The sequence below is a fragment of the Microtus oregoni genome, unplaced genomic scaffold (assembly GCF_018167655.1).
Source record: "Microtus oregoni isolate MIOR12 unplaced genomic scaffold, Mior012 000006F_ref0000085, whole genome shotgun sequence".
Classification (NCBI taxonomy): domain Eukaryota; kingdom Metazoa; phylum Chordata; class Mammalia; order Rodentia; family Cricetidae; genus Microtus; species Microtus oregoni.
In genome coordinates, this window is record NW_024543065.1 from 20,999,605 (window position 1) to 21,012,492 (window position 12,888).

The following is a 12,888-nucleotide window of genomic DNA, read 5'->3' on the forward strand; positions in this document are numbered from 1 at the left end:
ATTGATTACAGCCAAACGTGGCAGGCATGCATTTTTCTCACAAAACTAGATTCCAGAGTGGTTTTATGACAAAACAAGAAACTCTTATGGATGCACCTCATGTATCATCACTAAATCTTTAATTTGAATCAGTAGCATGCTTAGCACAGAAGAACAGGATAGAATCTAAGAAATATTTTGGTAAGGAACCGGTTGTAATCAATGTTCCTTACACTAAGCAATAAATTGAGTGGTTATTTCAAAATATTGATTCTTGGGCAATTGCATTTGCTCAAATTCAAGGCCAGATTAATAATGTTTTCCCAACTGACCATTGTTGCAGTTTACCCAACTGCATTCATTCCCTTTTCCTAAAGTAGTAGCAAAAGATCTTACAAAGGATTCTCTGTTAATTTTCACTGATGGCTCTTCTAATGGGACAGCTTCTTATGTGACTAAAAATAAATGACATACAGTGCAGACAAAACCAACTTCAGCTCAAATAGTCAAGCTGTGAGCTATGGCTTTACTGTTTCAAAATTTTGCAAATGAAGTGTTTAATTTCTATACTGACAGTCATTACATTTAAAATGCTCTTCAGGTGCTAGATACTGTCTCTCATATTGGGACTAGCAATAAACAAGTTAAGATGCTCTTGCAGCAGATTCAAGAAGCCACACAACATTGGAAGTTACCATGTTTTGTGGGACATATCACAGCAAACTCGAATATTCCTGGACCATTAGCTGTAGGTAATACTTTAGCTGACAAGCTTACAAAAATAATTGTTCTATCACAGGTTGAGCTTGCTCAGTAGTTGCATGTTTTGCACCATGGAAACAGTTTAAGAAAGCAACTTAAATTAAAGGGAAACTCCTTTTCCAATTGTTAAACAATGTGAGATATGACCACAATACTTACCTGTACCTCATTTGGGAGTAATCCTCAAGGACTGCTTCCATATCATATATGGCAAATGGATGTTACTCATGTAACAGAATTTGGACAATTGAGATATGTGCATGTCACAATTGATACATATTCAGGATTCTTGATGGTCACTGCACAAACTGGGGAAACCACTAAGCATGCAATACCTCATTGCTTAAAATGTTTCTCATGCATGGGAGCCAAAAACATCATAAAGATGGACAATGGGTCTGGATATGTTAGTAGAGCATTTGAACAATTTTGTACCCAGTACATAAGACCAATATTCCTTATAATCCTCAAGAACAAGGAATTGTAGAGCATGATCATAGCTTCTTGAAAACACAACTTCAAAAGATAAAAACATGAGAATTGTATTCTCAAAGTCACATAATACTTTAAATCATGCACTGTTTACTCTAAGTTTCTTGAATATGGATGTTCATGAGTGATCAGCAGCAAAAAGATTGTAGCATAATAGTACAAAGACCACCATAGCTAAATCAATGTGGAAAGATCCTTGCACTGGAAAATGGAGAGGACCAGAACCTATATTAATATGCGGTTGAGGGCATGTTTGTGTTTTTTTCCAAGATGAAGATTCTGTGAGATGGCTTCCACAACAACCACGCTGATGTGTTCAACAGAAGGACACTAGACCTGACGATGTCATAGCTGAAAAAGCCCTAGCAGGAGAGTTGTAGTGAAAGAAGATGGAGAAAAAAACCCATGGTCTAGCCTTCCCTGCCCCCACAGAGACCATGGATGCAAGCCAAGATTGCTTTACCCAGCAAAGCTTTCTTTTACAATTGATGGAGAAACAAGATATTCCATGACAAAAACAGATTTAAAAAATATGTATCCAAAAACCCATCCTTAAAGAAAGTACTAGAAGGAAAACCTAAACCCAAGGAAGCTACCTACACCCCATAATAGCACAGACTTCTGGTATTACTCAACCAACACAACCCAAAGAAGGGAAACACACAAACACACCCACCAAAAAATAACTGGAATTAACAACCACTGGTCATTAATATTGCTTAATATCAATGGACTCAATTCACCTATAAAAAGACACAGGCTAAGAGAATGGATACAAAAACAGGATCCAGCCTTCTGCTGTATACAAGAAATACACCTCAACCTCAAAGACAGACACTACCTCAGAGTAAAGGGTTGTGAGAAGTATTTCCAATCAAATGGACATAACAAACAAGTGAGTGTGGCTATCTTAATATCTAAGAAAATTGATTTCAAACTAAAATCAATCAGAAGATATGGGGAAGGACACATTATACTCATAACAGGAGCAATTCATCAAGATGAAGTCTCACTCATGAATATTTATGCCCCTAATACAAGAGCACCCATGTATGAAAAGGAAACATTACTAAAACTTAAATTGCACACCAAGCCCCACACATTAATAGTAGGAGACTTCAACACTCCTCACTTGCCAATGAACAGATCAACCAGATAGAAGATTAACAGAAAAATAAAAACTAACAGATGTTCAAATGGACTTAACAGACATCTATATAATATTCCACCCAAACCGAAAAGAATATGCTTTCTTCTAGCACCTCATGAAACCTTCTCTAAAATTGATCACATACTCAGTAACAAAGCAAGCATCAACAAATACAAAAAGAATTGGACTAACAACCTGTGTCTTATCGAGTCAGCATGAAGTAAAGTTAGAATTTAACAACAATACTACCCCCAGAAAGCCCAAAAACTCATGAAATCTGAACAGTCAACTACTGAACCACCCCTGGGTCAAGGAAGAAATAAAGAAAAAAATAGTCTTTCTTGAATTCAATGAAAATGAAGAAACAAAATATCTAAACCTATGAAACACCATGAAAGCAGTGCTAAGAGGAACGTTCATAGCACTAAGTGCCCACATAAAGAAAACAAAGAAAGCTCACATTGGCACCTTAACAGCACACATGAAAGCTCTAGAAAAAGAAGAAGCAGACTCACTCATGAGGAGTAGAAGACTGGAAATAATCAAACTGAGGGATGAAATCAACACAATAGAAACAGAGAAAACAATCCAAAGAATCAATGAAACAAAGAGCTGTTTCTTTGAGAAAAACAACAAGATTTACAAACCCATATCCAAACTAATCAAAAGACAGAGAGAGAACATCCAAATTAACAAAATTAGAAATCAAACGGGGATATAATAACAGATACTGAGGAAATTCAGAGAGTAATTAGGCCTTACTACAAAAGTCTGTACTCCACAAAATTGGAAAATGAAAAGAAGTGGACAATTCTTTAGATATCATATACCAAAATTAAATCAAGACCAGGTGAACAATCTAAATAGTCCTGTAAGTCAAGAGAAAATTTAAATTGTCATAAAAAAAATAAAGCCAGACCCAAAAAGAGGAGCATGGGATGTACTTACTCATATTTGGTTTCTAGACATAAACAAAGGACATTGAACCTAAAATTAGTGATCCTAGAGAAGCTAAATAAGGAGAACCCAAAGAAAAACATATACCCATACTCCTGAATATGAACCTTCATCAGGCGATGAAAGGAGACAGAGACAGAGACCCACATTGGAGCACAGGACATAAATCTAAAGGTCCAAATCAGGAGCAGAAGGAGAGAGAGTATGAGCAAGGAACTCAGGACCATGGGGGGGGGGGGTGCACGCACACACTGAGACAATGGGGATGTTCTGTTGGGAACTCCTCAAGGCCAACAGGCCTGGGTCTGAAAAAGCCTGGGATAAAACCGGACTCGCTGAACATTGCGGACAATGAGGACTACTGAGAACTCAAGAACAATGGCAATGGGTTTCTGATCCTACTGCACGTACTGGCTTTTTGGGAGCCTAGGCAGTTTGGATGCTCAACTTACTGGAGCTAGATGGAGTTGGGGGGTCCTTGGACTTCCCACAGGGCAGCTAACCCTGAGTGCTCTTCGGGCTGTGGAGGGAGGGGGACTTGATTGGGGGAGTGGGAGGGGGAGGGAAATGGGAGGCAGTGGCGGGGAAGAGACAGAAATCTTTAATAAATAAATAAATTAAAAAAATAAATAAAATAAAATAAAAAACTCCCAACCCAAAAAAGCCCAGGGCCAGATGGTTTTAGTGCAGTATTCTACTATAACTTCCACCAAGAGCTAATACCTATACTTCTCAATGTGTTCCACATAATAGAAACAGAAGGATCATTGCCAAACTTTTGTCATGAAGCTACTGTTTCCCCATTACCAAAACCGCACAAAGACTCAACCAATAAAGAGAATTATGGACAAATCTCACTCATGAATATGGTTGCAAAAATTCTCAATAAAATACTGGCAGACCAAATCCAAGAAGACTTCAAAAAAATTATCCATTATGCTCAAGTAGGCTTCATTCCATAGATGCAGGACTGGTTCAATATATGAAAATCTATCAATGTAATTATCATATAAATAAATTGAAGAAAAAAACCATATGGTCATTACATTAAATGCTGAAAAAGAATTTGACAAAATTCAAAAGCCCTACATGATAAGGTATTGGAGAGATTAAGGATATACGGATCATACCTAAATATAATAAAAGTAATATATAGCAAGCTGACAGCTAGCATAAAATTAAATGGAGAGAAACTCAATGTGATTCCATTAAGATCAGGAACAAGACAAGACTCTCCACTCTCTCCATTTCTCTTCAACATAGTGCTTGAAGTTCTAGCAATAGCAATAAGACAACGTTAGTATATCAAGTGGATGCAAATTAGAAAGGAAGAAGTGAAACTTTCATTATGTGCAGATGATATGCTAGTGTACATAAGTGACCCCCAAAACTCCACCAGAGAACTTTTAGAGCTGATAAAAAAAACTTCAGTAATGTGGCAGGATACAAGATCAACTCAAAAAAAAATCAGTAACCTTCTTAAAAACAATAGATAAAGAACCTGAGAGGGAAGTCAGAGAATCATCACCCTTCACATTAGCCACAAAGAGCATAAAGTATCTTGGGGTAACACTAAAAAGGAAGTGAAAGACCTAATTGATAAGAACTTTAAGTCTTTGAAAAAAGAAATTGAAGAAGATACCAGAAAATGGAACTGTCTCCCATGCTCTTGGATGGGAAGGATCAACAGAGTAATGAAGGCAATCCTACCAAAAGCAATCTATAGATTCAATGCAATCCCCGTCAAAATACCAACACAATTCATCACAGACCTTGAAAGAACAATAATCAACTTCATATTTAAAAACAATAAGCCCAGGAGAGCCAAAATAATCTTATGTAATAAAGGAACTTCTGTAGGCATTACCATCCCTGATATCAAAACATATTACAGAGCTGCAGTAATGAAAACAGCTTGGTATTGACATAAAACCAGAGATGTTCACCAATGAAATTAAATCAAAGACCCAGATAGTAATCCACACACCTATGAACACCTGATTTTTTCACAAAGAAACTAAAATTATACAATGGAAAAAAGAAAGCATCTTCAACAAATGGTGCTGGAATAATTGGATGTCAATCTGTAGAAGAATGAAAATAGATCCATATCTATCACTATGCATAATACTCAAGTCCAAATGGATTAAAGAGCTCAATATAAACCGACCACACTGAACCTAATAGAGGAGAAAGTGGGAAGTGGCCTTCAGTTCATGGACACAAGAGACCACTTTCTAAATACAACCCCAGTACCACAGACAATAAGAGCAACAATTAATAAATGTGACCTCCTGAAACTGATGCAGCCAATAAAGAAACAAAAGACTAAAAACAAAATGATTATTTGAACTATCTATATTCTTGGTAATAGTGACAGAGAGTTCTTAATATATATTCACAAGAATATATCAGCTATTTATTGCTGCACTGTTCACAAGTATTAGACAAGTGACAGAATCAGTTGATGTAAATTTAATTTGAATTTCTAAGGTTATTGACAAAGAGAGAAATTAATAACACTTTAATGTTCAAGATTTATTTTTTATATTTGTTTTATACGTTTTTGTCCTTTAACCTTGGAAACTTTATTTTCCTTATTAATTTAAACAGTCTTCATACACATGGCCAGTGAGATGTTGGTAAAAGTCCTTCATGCATAGGCCTGGTGGTGTGAGTTTGATTCCCGGAATCAGTGTATAGGTATTAGAAAACCAATTGTACAAAGTAGTCCTATGATTTCTATATCACAAATTGGTGTGGGACATTTACCTGAGAAAACTACGTGGATGTGGGTTTAAGTCAATAGACAGTCTTTATTAGCAGGTTGGTGACTACACTGTGTGCTTGGGATCTCAGTGTAGCACTGTACCTTTCTCAGGCAGAGCTTTTAAGCAAAAAAAAAAAAAAAAAAAAAACCATGTGCTGGGTTGACATACTTCAGTTACCATGAATATTTAGCCAGAAGTAGAACTATAGAAGTCAAAATGCAAGGTTAGCACATTTAGAGTTTTTCCAAGAACCATTGACTTTGATTGATTAGGTCTTTAATTTCATTTTGGCAGGTGGTACTGTCTACGTGTGGATTTTTATATTCTCAATGGTACTTCCATCATGGAGTCAGTTGTGCTAAGGTCTCAGGACCTACTGTACTCTGGGACTCTGTTACACAGTGTCATGCACACCTATACACACACAACACACATCATATATACATAATACTAAATTTCAATTTCGAATTAAATTCATAATGACTACAAATATTTATGTATGACATCTATTAACTTTTCTGAGCCTCTTACATCTTTATAATATTTCACACTTTACTAAAATTCTCATGAGTGTAAGAAGGAACTTGTTTCTCTATTCTCTACCCATTTGACAGACAAAAAACAATCCATTTCAAATGGTACTGTGAAATTATCTGAAATAATTCATACTGTTGAACTTGACATTCACATGTTCTAGTTCTTTATGATGAACAATCTTATTTCTATGGCACAAAGCATCCTTAAATGCTTGGGACAGGATTCAAAGACCAGTAAAATTAATTAAGTCATGTACTAAGGTTAATCAGGGACAGAGAAATCCCTTTAGTGCCTTTTTACAATGATTTACTGACTAAGGCTGTACAAATAGGTGTAACAGACCAAGATGCTAAATGATTACTTTTTGAATCTCTGGCTTTTGAAAGTACCAACTGAGAATGCAAAAAGATACTTGGGCCATTAAAGGCAAGATTGGCACCAATGGATGAATTGATCCTGAACAATGAACATTAAGATTTTTGACTATAATACTAAACCATGGATAGAAGAAGTAATTTCTAAAGTCATGAGGAGACATTAAAATGCCAAATGTTTTAATTGTGGTAGAATAGGACATCTGGGAAGAAGAGTATAGACAACGAATTCCTAGAAATAATGTCTCCTCTGGGAATGGCAAAAATAAAAAGTATCAACATTCTGGTTTGTATAAAAGGTGTGGCAAAGGCCAACATTGGACCAGTGAATGAAAATCAACAAAAAACAGACAAGACAACCTGATACCATCGGGAAAATCCTTGGGGACACCTCTAGAAGGCCACCAAGTCAAAAGTGGTCCAGTCATTTCCAGTAACTGTGGAAAACATGTCTCACCAGGAAAATTAAAAAAAAAACCAACAGAATCTTCTGTAAATAAAAAAAAAGTATATTGTTCTTGAGAAAGGAAAAGGACAGCTCATCCACAGAGGTGACAACCAAGCAGGTGATAAGGAAATCTCATAAGTGTAGGGGAACGATTCTGTTCTTGTCTTTGCAGGAAAATACTCATCTTCAAAAAAAATCAAGAGACCCTGGACATATAGATGTCTAAAAAGGAAAATATAATTTTCCAGAGAGGATCACCAAACAAAGAGAATTATGACTTATGAGTACAGGTCATCTGAGGGTAAGAATCTCTGAACATAAACAAGAATAATAGTATGACTCATTTAAAAATCAAAGATGGCCTTGGAGTTGGACAAGGGCTCCTTCTTTCTCTAAATCAAAGTATGTTGTTAAATGAAAAATTTAGAGTGTCTCATGTCAGGAGATACCTGGTATGGGACATAAAGAAAAAAAATTAGGAATTTATTCCTATTTTTAGTAACTTTTTGTCTATATTGTACCTTTCATTGAAAATATGTCTGTATAAATTATGTTCAAGTTTTCCACAATGAAACAAGACTTTTCTTGCAGTAATCTTTGAAGTTTCTAGGAAGAAGATTGGGCTCCAAAACAATGATGACTCCTGGATAAAATGTCATGATGCAGATAGCACTACAATAAGTGGCCAGAATTTCAAACAGGAGTAACCCTACCAAATACTCAGAGACTATTTGCAATTATACCAGACAGTAATTTTGAAATTTAACCATTATTTTACTTTCACATATTCCCATAGAGAGAACATGAACCCCATGACAGCTGGAAGTAATTCTATAAGTTGATATCCCCTCTTCCTACAAAGTTTGTCCTCAGGGTTAGGGACATCAATTGGGGGTTGATTATAATTGATACAGGGTTGGGGTTGAAATAAATTATGTAGGCTTAGGGATCTTTTTGAAAAAATAGGGGAATTGAATGGGATAATAGATTATTATGAGCTTAATCACACTAATAATCACAGTTCATATTATTTATAGGCAATGTACATTGGCACAGATTCTTGTTTATTGATACAAACTTAAATTATATTGAATATGTTCCTATTTTCATCTACAATATTTGGATATTTAGGAAAAGTTATTTTGTCATATTCTATGCATGCATGCTTGTACCTCTGCTTAAAACATTTTGCGCCGGGCGATGGTGGCGCACCCCTTTGATCCCAGAACCCGGGAGGCAGAAGCAGGCAGATCTCTGTGAGTTCGAGACCAGCCTGGTCTACACAGCTAGTTCCAGGACAGGCTCCAAAGCCACAGAGAAACCCTGTCTCGAAAAACCAAAAAAAAAAAAAAAAAAGATATTTTGCATATTGATACAATCTTAGGCTATATTTATTTATCATACTGCAAAATAAATTTCTGCCTCTGATCAAGGTACTTATACATTCTTTACATTTTGAGGTCATTTGTTGCACAGTCATTTGAGATTGTTTAATATTCTAATATGAAGTCATAGTCTTTAAGATATATAGGTATTAAGAATTATAGGTCAATTGTCATCCATGTTTGTCACACTTATAGTTAAAATAATCAGGTTCTTTGGTACATAGAGATCATATTCTGAATAGATATTATTCAACCACTTCAATGAGCCATAAAATATGGCATTTAAATAACAGCAATCTGTTGAAGTGAGGCATGATTACTCCTGGCAGCATCGATCTATTCCTGAGAGAATGTTGAGCACTGAAGACACTCTATTGGAGCTTGTTTTTTTCTTGGCAAAACTGGCCTTTGGGAAAGGAACTGACCATGCAGCTACCACTGAAAAAATGCATGGTGTCTTGACAGAACAAGCAGGATACAAGAGAAAAGACTGTCAAATCCTGCCAAGACAGGGAAAGATGGTTCGAAAACATTCATGCCCCTGAAAATGGTCTGTCAATTGCTCTATCCTCAGCCAAAGTTGGTTGTTTCGCAGTGTTGATGTGGAGACTTTAGCTGGTAAACCACAGCCATGTGACATTACATTGATTAATAGAAATGGGTTAAATTAATATGTAAGAGTTAGTCAATAAGAAGCTAGAGGTAATAGGCCAAGCAGTGATTTAATTAATACATTTCTGTGTGATTATTTTAGCTCTAAGCTAGCCGGATGTTGGGCACAAACAAGCAGACACTCCTCCGACAATTTGTTTTGCTAATGTGGTGGACGAAATCTATGTAAAACCTAAAAGAACTTGAAAAGGAACTCTAGACACACAAAAATAAAGTTTAGCCTCATTTGTTTTTCAGCTGTCAGCCTGCCACAGCTCCTATAAGAGATGATTTCCTGATTCAACGGTAGCAAAAAAAAAATCATGCTATTTTGAAATGCCGGCTTTCTAAGCTATCCTTCCAGCATGAGCTCTGACTCTTTTATGAGACCAAGTATATGGATGGACTTTGTGAGCAGACTGCTACAGCTTGCTTTAATGGCAATGTGAACCAGCCTTGTGCTTGGAACTGTGGCGGTATGTGTGGCTCAGAGGTGCAAGTGTCTCCATCATGCTGGACTGTGTAGAGTGAGCAGGCAATACTGTATATACTAAAATAATGCAGCTTAAGGTTTTGACTGGGTGGGCCAACAGGTAATACCATATATACCCTAGTAATGGTACAGTTTAACTTTTAATAAGCACTTAGCATTTCAAAATGCACTCCTAGATAGTAAATAATTTACAGATATGCAATAAAGACAAATCCAAATGAGTCACAGTATTGGATAAATATATGTAGGATTGAAAGAGAGAAAACCGAATATAGAGAAATATAAGAAGAAGAGACATAATACAGGCAGTCATAGATTAAAAGAAGTAAAAAAAGTGAGCCACTTAAAGATGGAAAAGTCACAGAGTCTGGATCATGTTTATTATTGTATTTTCTTTGAATTTCTTGACTGTGAAGGAGCTAAGTACAGGGAGATATTTCATTGTATGGGTTGCTAAGCTAAACCAGCATGTATATTATAAAGGTATCATGACTTCAAATTTGGATCTAAGGGTACATTGCTTTGGAAAAGAGATTCTTCTCTTGTTTGTTTCTACAGAAGATAAGGACCAGTGAATTGCTTCCAGTCTGAAGTGGTTTGACAGAGCAAAATCCCCTGAAAGGTCACCATGAACACCCTCAAAAAATTGCTTCACCTAACTGCTCACTGGATACACCATGAAAGACCTAATTAACAGTGCCCCCAAACAGCAGGAAGAAGCTTAGACAGAATTATGCATATTTTATCAAATATCGTCTATAAATGTCTCTTTATATTTAAAGGGGAATATGCTATAGAGATTTGTATTGCTATAAATCTGAGTTTATTTATACAAACTTAAGTTCAATATTGTTATAGGTATATTTCTGCTCTTGATTAAAGTACTATGTTTGTGCACCTCATTTAAAAATGTAATATATAATTAAGAAATATAGGCTAATAGATAATCATCTGTAATAGTCAAGCTTGTAGTCATGTTAGATTTTCAAGATGTATAGAGAAATATAGGTATTCTTAAAATGAGTAGATATTCTTCAAATCTTTCAGAGACCTTCAGAATATGGCATTTTAAATGTTTTAAGAACTTAGGACATTTTATGAGATTGAAACACGTCTACTCATGACAGCACTAGTTACTTCAAAAGGAAGATGAGCATTGAAGAGGCTCCTTATGGAGTTTGCTAGCCATTTGGGCAAGAAACTGCTCTTTCCTGAACTGCTTACCTGGACAAGTAAGACCCACAGAGAAATGACTGCTGAACTTGCCTAAAGGTGACACAGTTTGTAGGGGTTCCTGCTTCATGAAGAAAGAGACTGACAAACTGCCAATATATGTGGAACACTCTTTGGAATTTCCTCATTCATGGAAAAGTTTGCTGGATACTATATGTCTGAAGGCTGAAGATGGATGCCCCAATGATATATAAGAACTTTGAGTGACTGTCCAGGCAGCACACGCATAACTATCATTTTTTAGATAGCAGATTGACTATTGCTTAAGGAAGGTCAAGATTGCAATAGTAGAGGTGACAGGGTGGAGGGGGGTGCTGTTATGAATGGTTGTTAGAGCTACTTGTCATTCTGGTACATTCTTGGGTGACACAGCATCTTAGCGCCTTTGCACTTCTTGTGGTCCTTTTCTGGTTCACTGCTCTCATTTTCTATCTTTTTCCTTCTTACAGTCTTTATTCACTTGTTACTATTAAGCCTTCCCAGACTGCAGTTATTTAAAATTGCAAGCGTGTGTGTTCTAAAAACAGAGATGTCAACTCAGAGACTGTGAATGTATATATAGTAATAACTGTGTATAGATATGACATATTAACTAATATTTATACTTTGACTAGGTCACAGTTGAACAATTGTTAGAATTGAAGAGAGGAAAGCCCAGACATTGTGCTTACTAACATTTGCTCGTAGATGTCCTTCCCAAGAAATGCAGAGACTGTTAAAGGAAGACATAGAGGCTGGTAGTGTCAGGCAGCTATGGAAAACTGTAGGAAATCTTAAACATAAGCAGTACCAGATAGTAGCAGTAGAGAGTGTTCTTTCACCAGGGAGAAAGTTGTAAGTATCTCAGTATCAGGTGAAGTTGCTTAAAATATTGAGTTATAATAAGATGTTCACTTAGTCTCCTCATAACTCATTCTATTTCATGAAATGGCAAATATATTTGGCTTTGATATCACTGGATTTCTGAAATGGCTGTTTTTAAATTTAGATAGTACCTAAACGTCCTTCAGTAGCATAATTCATTTTCTTAAAATATTTAAATTTGTAGTTTTAAATTTTGATGTCAGGTAAGTGATCAGTAACAATAAAGTGGTTTAAAAAACCAGCTGTAACTAACTCAGGTGGTCTTACTGTTTAGTACATTGGATTTGGGAGTTATATCTTATCCTTCGGCCTTCTGAGCATACTCAGTTCCAGAACAACTCTTGCTTTATCATTTACAGTTAAGTGATGAGCTCCAAATTACTGAAGAATTTCTGGACATTAGAAAACCTCCACTGAGGTTGTAAGCTGCAGTGGCGTCATAGCACACTAAGCCTAGACAATGCATGAGATCCCAGAATCTTAAGATTTTATTTTTTATTTTAATTTCTAATTGCATGTATTTGTGTGTGTCTAAGTGTAGGATTGCACATGGAGTGCAACACTCATGGAAGCCAGAAGAGGCCATAGATGCCATGGAGCTTCAGTAGCAGATGGTTGTGAGCTGCTAGATGTGGGTCCTGGGAAATTCATTTGGTCCTCCTGCAAGAGCACTATGTCCTCATAACCATTGAGCACATCTGCAGCCCTGGTGTGGGAATTCTATGAGAAAACTAAAATAAGTACTTATTTGAGAACTTCATTTTTGTTTCCCTCTAAAGACGAGACAGAATA